The sequence below is a fragment of the Pyrgilauda ruficollis genome, unplaced genomic scaffold (assembly GCF_017590135.1).
Source record: "Pyrgilauda ruficollis isolate IOZ18807 unplaced genomic scaffold, ASM1759013v1 scaffold198, whole genome shotgun sequence".
Lineage (NCBI taxonomy): Eukaryota > Metazoa > Chordata > Aves > Passeriformes > Passeridae > Pyrgilauda > Pyrgilauda ruficollis.
The window spans coordinates 149,889-159,256 of record NW_024518984.1 but is presented as its reverse complement, the minus strand read 5'-3'; positions in this window follow the sequence as shown (position 1 = coordinate 159,256).

Below are 9,368 nucleotides of genomic sequence, written 5' to 3'. Positions count from 1 at the left end.
AAAAACCCCTCCTCTCCTTTTGTCTGTAAGAATAAGTCAATCATTAAATTTTGTGGGGACCTTTCCTCTCATTCTTTCTTAACCTATGTTAGAGAGCATACTAACTCAATTTATTTTGAATTCATGTATAGCTTGAACACTATTCAAATTAGACTTTGAGTATGCTACCATTGTACAACTGATGATAGTGTTCATTATTAAATGTATATAATCACATGAAAGAAGCATTTGAAAGTATTTAACTATGAGGTATAATTTCCCATGCTATCATGCTATTTTTCGTGTTTGAGAATGTCCTTTATACATTGAAATTTATCTCAAATGAACAGACTGAGGTGTTTCATCTTTAGCCTGCTTGATTTTGTCCTGGTGATGTGGTAAACATTGTACTGAAAAAAAGGTGGTAGCTGCTCAAAGGAAAAGATGAAAAAAGGACAGATTTGAACTAAAGACAACAGGATTGATCAGTTTTGTTCCAGTCAGAAATAACATCACAAATACTTCTTGAAGCTGGGTTTGTCTCACCCAACTTTATCACATGGCTACAGTTTGAACTAGTTGATTAGGTCCCTTTTAATACAAAGAAATTAGTACTTGCAGAGTCTCTTTACAAAAATATATTAAGAAAGAAAGAATAACCCCTTTGAAAGCCTTATTTCCCTACACTGCCTGAAATGAGAGACCTGAAAAATGGATGCCTTTAGGTGACTTAGGTAAGCTTTAGGTAAGCTTAGGTTAGATAAACAAAAATTACTCAAAAGAATTCTGAGAAAAAAAGAAAAAAATAAGAGGGAATATTTAGAATCTTGATTGAAAATTAAAATAAAAATTTTAAAAGAAAAGGGAAAGCATGTGTCCGAATCTAATGGCAAGAAATATTAGTTCTATGCATGCTAGAAAATGGGAGTCAATAAAATGAGAAGATTCTGAGAAATGAGAAAAGAAGTAGCAACAATGCTGTCAGTATTCCACTCTCAGATGTCTTCATCCTCATTAAATGAGCTACTTTGCATAACAGCACAGCTTTCCTCAAATGGAATAGGAATATGAATACAGGCCATGCTCTTTTCAAACAACTGCTGTAGAAGTAAGGAATTCTGCCAAGTGCCATACACTTAAACCACTATTTAACATGAAAATGATGATACTTCAAAATAATCTTTTGTTGGTCTTATCAAACCATTCTGTTAATTGATTATTAGAAGGGTTCACAGCTGTCAATGAAGGGGAATTATTTTGGCTTGGTGTTGTTGGTTTTGATTTAGCTTTTTTTGTTCTTCATTCTATTTAATTTATAAATATACATTTATATTTGTATTGAGCAAGAAATCTTTCATTCAAAACATTCACAATTAAAATTTGGTTTGATTTTTCTCAAAGCAGTATGTTGTATAAGTAAACTTACAATGTCTTTTTTGACGTTACAGTTATTCATTTAAAAGTCTTCATGCCTAAAATCTTTTATTCAGTCCAAAGTCAGTGTCTTCAAGAACTCTGAATTCTCTGAGTGCTTAGACCAAGAAACAAGGGAATCTTCTCCAGTATGAAGTTAAAATATTAGTCATTAAAATTTCTGCATTTGCACTGGAACTTTACAAGTTGATTTGAACACTAATTACACAGACAGAAGAGTAAAAGGTCTTCCAAGATTTTTCAGGAAGGTTCAGTTAAAAAACTCTTTTGATTTTGGTTCAATAAAAAAAAAGCCCCACAAATGCTCACACACACACACACAAAAAGAAAGTATTCATAAAAACAATAAAAACAAAACCCTGGTATTTCAAGTAATCAGTGTTGTGTTCAATAATTCAATAGTTCAATAACTTTTTTCTTCACTTGGGCCTGTGGGAACCGTGAAGACTGTCTGGCCAAATCTTACCTAAAGTAACTCCTTGCCACTGCAGACTCTGTAAGTTCTTGTGGCTGTTTGGTTTCCCCTTTTCCAAAGGCACATAGCAGTTTAGTGTCTTGAGGACTCCAGTGGTTTGAATGCTTCATTGGCTTAGCATATGGAATCAGAAATAAATTATTGTCTTCCTTCTTCATTTTGACCCTAAGACTGGCAGTGTTCAATGAAGGAATAGGCAGTCAGACAACTGTGGAAAGGATTCAGCGATCAGAAGGGTCCCATCTCCACAGGATACTTTCCCAGGGGGGCATTCCAGAATGTACCTTGAAGGATGGTCCTTCTTCTGATTATTACTGTAAATAAAATTATATAACATCCATTTTGTGTTAAAATAATATAATAAATGCAATAACCATAACAATATTTAGTGACTAATGCTTCTTGAGATGAACTATATTTACATATTAAATAAAAATGCCATGTATTTTAATATTGTGAAGTACAAATCTCCACTCATGTCTTTACCTTCTAGACAATAGATTTTAGTACCTAGAGAACTGGTTTCCTATATTTCTGATGTATACCCAAAATGTTCTCCAAAGTCTTTTTATAAAGATACAGAATAAGAAGGAATGGCTGTGTGAAATGTGTTTCCCTGTATATTAAAAAGAGCATCACAGGTTGGTGAATCATTTCTTTACCTGATTTTTATTTTAAACACTTTGGATAGTGATTATTCACAACTCTTCCCCATTTTTTGTTTTGCCATATTGGTGATCTTTCTGCAGCTATTTTTGAATATCCATCTCATGTAGGGAAAAATGCAGCTTGTTATACAAAATGTTCAAGTTTCTAATTAGGAAAAATGAATTGCACTTATAGTACATCCCCAGATTGTATTAATATTTCATTTCTTAGCTTCCTACATAAAGGATTAATCAGAGGAAAACTTGTTCTGAATACTAATAAATCAAAATAGGAAATATTGCAAACGTATTTCTAAATTACATTTAAGGGTTACATTGACAGGCAAAAACCCCCAGAAAACTAGCGTATCATATCTCTATGCAAAATAAATATTTCTAATTTTCATCTCTTTAAAATAAAATCTTTGTATTGAAATATTTTAGGTTGTAGATACAAAAAAAATCCCAAATTTTCTAATTAACTCTTTGTCCTCTAGTTGATATGGCCAACTACATACAAAAGAAATGTCTTCAGTTTTATTTAATACTAATTATTCTGGCAAAAATCCTGAGGTAGCAAAATTTCCCTTACTAGGGTTTCAACCAGGTAGACATGGTTAGGAATTTTCCAACTTACACAATTCAAGCATTGTATTGAGAATATTTGATTCTGATCAGCTGGCAATGCAATCCATGAAGACATCTCTCAGATACTTTTTTTTTCTCACTGTCACCTCACCTCTCTCTCTCTCAGCAGTCATCCTGGGATTCTGGTTAGGCTGGGTTGAATTCCTAGTTTAAATAAATTTATAATGCAGCTTTTATGTTTCAGAGAGGCTTGGGTAACATATTTCTTTGTTGCTCCAGAAACACAAAGAACTAGATTTTACTTGTAATTAACTAGTTGAGAATTCACTCATTTAAAATTCATGTCAAGCTGACATTCTGTAATGAATCTTCGTTCAATGTGAGGATCTGGGAGAGAAGTGTAGTCAAGGTGATATAATTTATAGGTGCTTAATTTAATTCACTGGCAGCAAATCTGTCATCTCCCCATGGTATCTTTCAGTCTAAGACCTGAACTTTAAAAGATGTTTAAAGATTTTGTTTCTTTTTGGTTTGGTTAAATTATTTGTATCCTCTCCTTCAGTTTTCATTGTTCCAAGCTTTAAGGTGTTCCTTTTATAGCCAGAATATTTAAAGAGACTTAACAAAAAGCTTTGTCACTGCAGAAATAGAGAAAATATCTTTATTTTTATCCTTATCTGCTTTAAATGTGCCAGGTAACTGCTGTCTAACTGTTGGACATCCATTACTAAGTGTCCTAAATTTTAAAGCTCTTTTTATTTCACTGCTGCATTTAAAGTAAACAAAAGCTATGTCCAGTTAACACATGGGTTAGAAAAGTCCAGGCATATATATTGGAAGAGAGGAACTGAGGAGGAACACAGTTTAGCAGATCAGCTTGATGAAATAGCGGTCATGAAAATTGATTCAACCTGGATTATTCAGTTTTCTGATAAGGAAAAATACCAAACACATAGAAGCATAGTTTTTATGAAAAACACCAAAAGTTAAATAATAACCCTAACAGTACTGACTTTATCAGCAAAAGAAAGGTAGACAGAATCAATAGATTAAGAAATTTTTTATTAGATTGTTCCTATTACAAACTTAAATGGTATGACATCTTTTTTATATATTTTAGCATTAGTCTTTTGATTCAGAAAAAAAGCAAGAAATGGAAAAGTCATATATAACATTGTAGAACCAAGGATTCTGCAAGGCTAAGGATTATTATGGTATGTAGGGTGGACGACAAAAAAAATTTCTGCACATTTTAAGCACATACTCAAAACATGTAATTAAATTATTTTTAACGCAGACAATCACCTCAATCTGAGAAGTAAAGGCATAATATTGCCAACTGCCAAGATAAGACACTGTCTAAAGGGGAAGATTAGTGACTTGTCCTCAAACTCAGTGTAAGGATATGTATTTTTACAGTACAGTGTTGAAAAATCATGAAAAATTACTGTTATCAGTGTTCTGTGCCCAATCAACCTGCTGTAAAAACTAGTGTGTTTGGAGGTGAGTTGATAGATCTGTTTGGAGGTGAGTTTTGTAGGAATGAGTTATACACAGCACATCACAGGACTTTCCTGCATTAGTTGTGACTCAAATCAGAGAAGAGGATATTTCATTAAAAAAAATTCCAATGTTATTTGGATTGCTGTTATCAATATGGCAGGTTTTGAGAGCAGAAAGTTACCTTTAGTTCACTAGATCCAATACTGTCAGTATGTTAACAGTAATTTGTTTGTTTGGCAAAAATGAGCTTTATCTCAACAAATTTCAGCAGAGTTGAGAAGGTGATAAACGCAATTAATTTTGGAGTTTTAGCAGCAGGTTCTGGGAGATTGTGTTTATTAAGCTTTTTGGTCTTTCATGAGTAGAGCTTCAAATACTCAGGATTTTTCCTTCTATCTAGGCACAATTGTCTAACTTCACAGAATTTAGCTTTCAGAAGTAGATATAATTATGCAAAAGACAGGGAAAGACAAGGCCCTGGAGTGTGTTCTCTGTTCTTGGAGAAATTATTGCATATAAATGGCTGAGTTGGACAGCAAAAATTATCACCATCTGGTTTATTGGTTAACTCTTCACAGTTTCATATGTTTTAAGACCAGAAGTTTCATTAGATCCTCTAGTTTGACCTCCTATATCACAAAGAATTGTATCCATTTATTCCCACATTGAGCTCAAGAACTTATTTCATTAAACCTATATTTCAGCAGGGCATTTATCTTGATTTAAAGATGTGAACAGTTCAGTACTTTCCATATTAATCTTTCACAATTTTTACTATTAATGACTACTATTATTTCAACACTTATCAATATACCTTTTTGTAGTTTAAAGCAATCTTTTTTTCATGTTACTCCACTTCTTTCTGTTATGTTCTTCATCATTAAAACAAAGAATCATTTAATGTTTCATATTTTCTGTCTTTTAAGGTATTTATAAATTATAATCAATTTACCTCCAAACCTTCTCCTTCTGTTAATAATTTGACTGAGACCTTTTTTTTTTGTAGTTCTGTCAACTTTTTTTTCACCCTCTCTCCTAGTAGGTGTTTCTTACCGATATATTAGAGAAATATAGCACATTATAAACAAATAAGTTGTCAAGAATAAGAGAAATATTTCTCGGTGAAAGAGTATTACTGCTTGGGAAACGAATGCTTGAAGATCCTGGAAATATGCAAGTAAACTGAAAGAAAAAAACCCAAAACACTGTTTGTAGGTTTTCAAATGATTTTTATCTTTGTTGAAATTAGCTAAGTGCTGCTGAGATAATAGTAGTGTGCCAAGGAATTTTCTGATATGTCAAGGGAAGTTTTGAGTAATTGCTCTGAGAAATGAAGATAGTTATATTACACTGTTATGACAAGATGTCACAAAGTATGGAAAAATTTCTGGCAGTTAAGGGAAAAGAAGTCCATAAAGCAAGCCCATGTATTTGTCCTTTCTTCCTTTTCACCAGTGTGGCTGAGGTTTTATAGACTTTCAAATAGTAAAAATAATAAACTTAGTTCACATATATATATATCAGACACTGAACTGTGCAAAATATGATTTCTTTTAGACAAGTTAACAGTTCAGCTTCCAAATAACTCCACAAATAAAGCTTATTTATTAATTTTACTTGTCTTGTTGCAAAAGGACATTTGAAGGTTCAGAAACTCACATTGTTTAATAGAATAACATAACATAAGCACTTAATCCGATGTCCTTATCTATAGGGACGGCCTCTGATATCTTCTCTTTGTGAGCTCTCAGCCAAAGCCAAAATACTGAATAAAATTTTAAGAATATTTCTGCCCATAACTCACTGCCTACTACAGTTTCATTCTATTCAGATTCATTGCAGAGGACTTCAGAGAAACTATCTTTATTTATTATTTACTTATTTACTTATTTAACTTCTATTGGTTGTCTGACAAGCTGAAAAAGAGGAATCATGCTTTGGCATCTCTTCCTGTAGAGTGCCTATATCCAGAAATGACTAATTTCATGTTTAGAATATCACTGGGGGTTTTCTTTAGTTTTGACCATGCAGATCTATGTGCATTCTCAAGGCTGTATTCTTGAGCTGTGGACCAGGAAAAAAAAATCTTTCATAGAACCTTTCAGATTTCTTTACTGGGGCCTGTTTTCAAGGGCATACCTTGAAGTGAAGATCTCTAACTGGCAGATGTATGTGAAAATATTTCAGCATAAGTGAATTTAGATTTCCCTCTTGGTTTCACCCTTGATGTATAAAATGACTTCTGGATTTTTAAAATTCTTATAGCTACTCATTTAAACTACTACTGTGACAATATGTACGTATGCTAAGATTTCTCAGTTAGCCATTGCTTTGATAGAAAAAGGTATAGTTTTGGTTTAAAAAATAAATAAATAAATAAATCATGAAAGGGAGAGCACTTCCTGTGCCAAACTTAAAATCTTCATAGCTATTTTATTCTGTGCACGTATAAAGATTCATTCATCTTAATGGCAACTCTACCTATTTTTACCTGTGGATGATAAAGAAAAAAAAATGTATTTCTCTATTGTAACTACATAATTAGCCATGCATTAAAAAAAAAAATACAGTAGACTCATTCACTATTACTTAGGAGTATTTCCTCTGTTTGGTATAATTCAATTTGACATCCAGGTAAGTCAGTGTCAAGCTATGAAAGCCAAGTTGGAAAAAAAAAAATCTAACCTGACATGTGGACAGTACGTTAGTTGAAGCTAAAGGGTCTTGCTTGTCCGTTACCATTTTGTATCTTGACTTTAAATATACTGTGTTGTCATACCAAATTTGTTTCTCATGTTTGTGTCACATTGAATGTTTAGAGATGATAGGTTGGCAGAATTTTATAATTGTAATAACTCCAAAATGTTATTTTGGTTTTTTTTTTTTTTTTAGTCTTGGACCTATAAAAATATAGAACCTATTAAAATTTAAATATTAAGGGCATAATTTTCTAAAATTTTTGTCAGGTTTCAGTGAAATAGCTTGAAAATTGGTGATTATTTTCAGTTTAAGATAGTACTCACAATTTTAACTCAAGGTTCATGATAAAGCTTTGAGTTTTTAATGTTGCAGCACTAGCTGTTACAACATTGACTTATTTTAAAAATAGACTGTGCCTGATTACTTGATTTTTTTCATTGTCAGCTGATTGTTTTGTCTAGAAAACCTCTCTTAACTTCATTTAATATATCTGAGGAGTGTCACAAAACAAAGACGTGGATAAGCTTGAGAAAAAAATGTGTTTAACATAAAGGTTATGAAAAAATGTGAATAATTACTGTGCTGGGAATTTATCAGTGAAACTCTGTATGTATTGGTGCTGAGGTCACACTTACTATTTTAAGTAAAGGACTAGATAGAAAACACAGCTATCTTGACTTTTTCAAACACATATTTTGATAAAATATTGTTTGAGATACAAAAAAGATTCTGATGTCAATAGAAAAACTTTAAATTTGGAGAAATTGCATGCTAGGTCATAATAGAGACTTGGAGATTTTGTTCTGAGGGCCTCTAAGAAAGACCATGTCTGGCTGGAAACAAAACAAGTATTGACTCATGTAGTTTTCAAAAGGTGACAGGAATTAAAAAACCCATAAAAATTAAAAAGCTTACAAAGAAGCCATCTGGAGCCACAAAAAGCTCTATAAGAGGCTGTAAGAGAAGAAACAAAAACAAATTTAGTTCTGTAAAGAACAGTGATTCTCAAGGTGGGAGTGGTAAGATAGCAAAAATGTCACTGAAGTGACATCAAACAGGCCCTTTAGTGCAGACCTAGGATGATGCTGTGACCAACTGGCTTGCTCCACCATCCTCCCGGACAGCACAGGACAGCAAAGTTGTATAGCTTGAATATTTCCTCTACATCTGTGATTGAAGTGTTTTGGTGTCTTAGTCCACTTGATTGCTGCACTGCCATTTTTGTTTGGAATGGTGTTATGTGGTTTCTCACAGTAAAGGAATACTCTCTGAATGAGTTTCATTCAGTTTTCTTTTCCAGCACTGTTCAGCTCCTTGCCTCCAGTTTGTTCATTGTCTATATGGTTGCAGAGTTCAGTATAAAATCCTTGGTCTTAGAATAATAAAACACAGTAAATAAGTATGTTTTGTTTGGTTTAACTTGTATCATTCACTTTGTCTAATAATACCCTCTTATACTTTTATATTCTATTAGGAAGAGACTGTAGGAAATTTTTGGGCAAAAAAATGATCATTTAGTCTGATCAATGATCCCATTGCACTTTTTAGTATTGCAAAATATTTCTCTGAGTTGCTTAATATAATCTTCTGTTTTGAAATATTAAAGTGCTAGACCAATAAAACAGTTTTATATATCTAAAAACAGTTTATAGTACTGCAATGTTTTTATGTCCATATCTTCAGTCTTGACATTCTTACAGTTCTTGGGTCCTCTCCAAATCCTGTGCAGGAGTCTTTCATTTCCATCATCCATACAGGGACAATGACAAGACGGAACAAACATCTGTGTTTAAGAATGACAGTTTTCTAGACTTCTCTTTTGTGGATGCTAATAACATTTAACAGGGTAATTTTACATTGTTGGTATACAAGAATATAGTAGTGAGACTTGAAATTTCCCAAGTTGGTATTAGCAGTTGGCAGAAATATCACAAAGTGCATTTTGGAATTGAAAAATAGAAACTAAAGCAATACAAGCACACATATTACCAACTCAAACAATGTGAAGGACTTGACATTTGATAAGAGGGGAAGAACTGTTG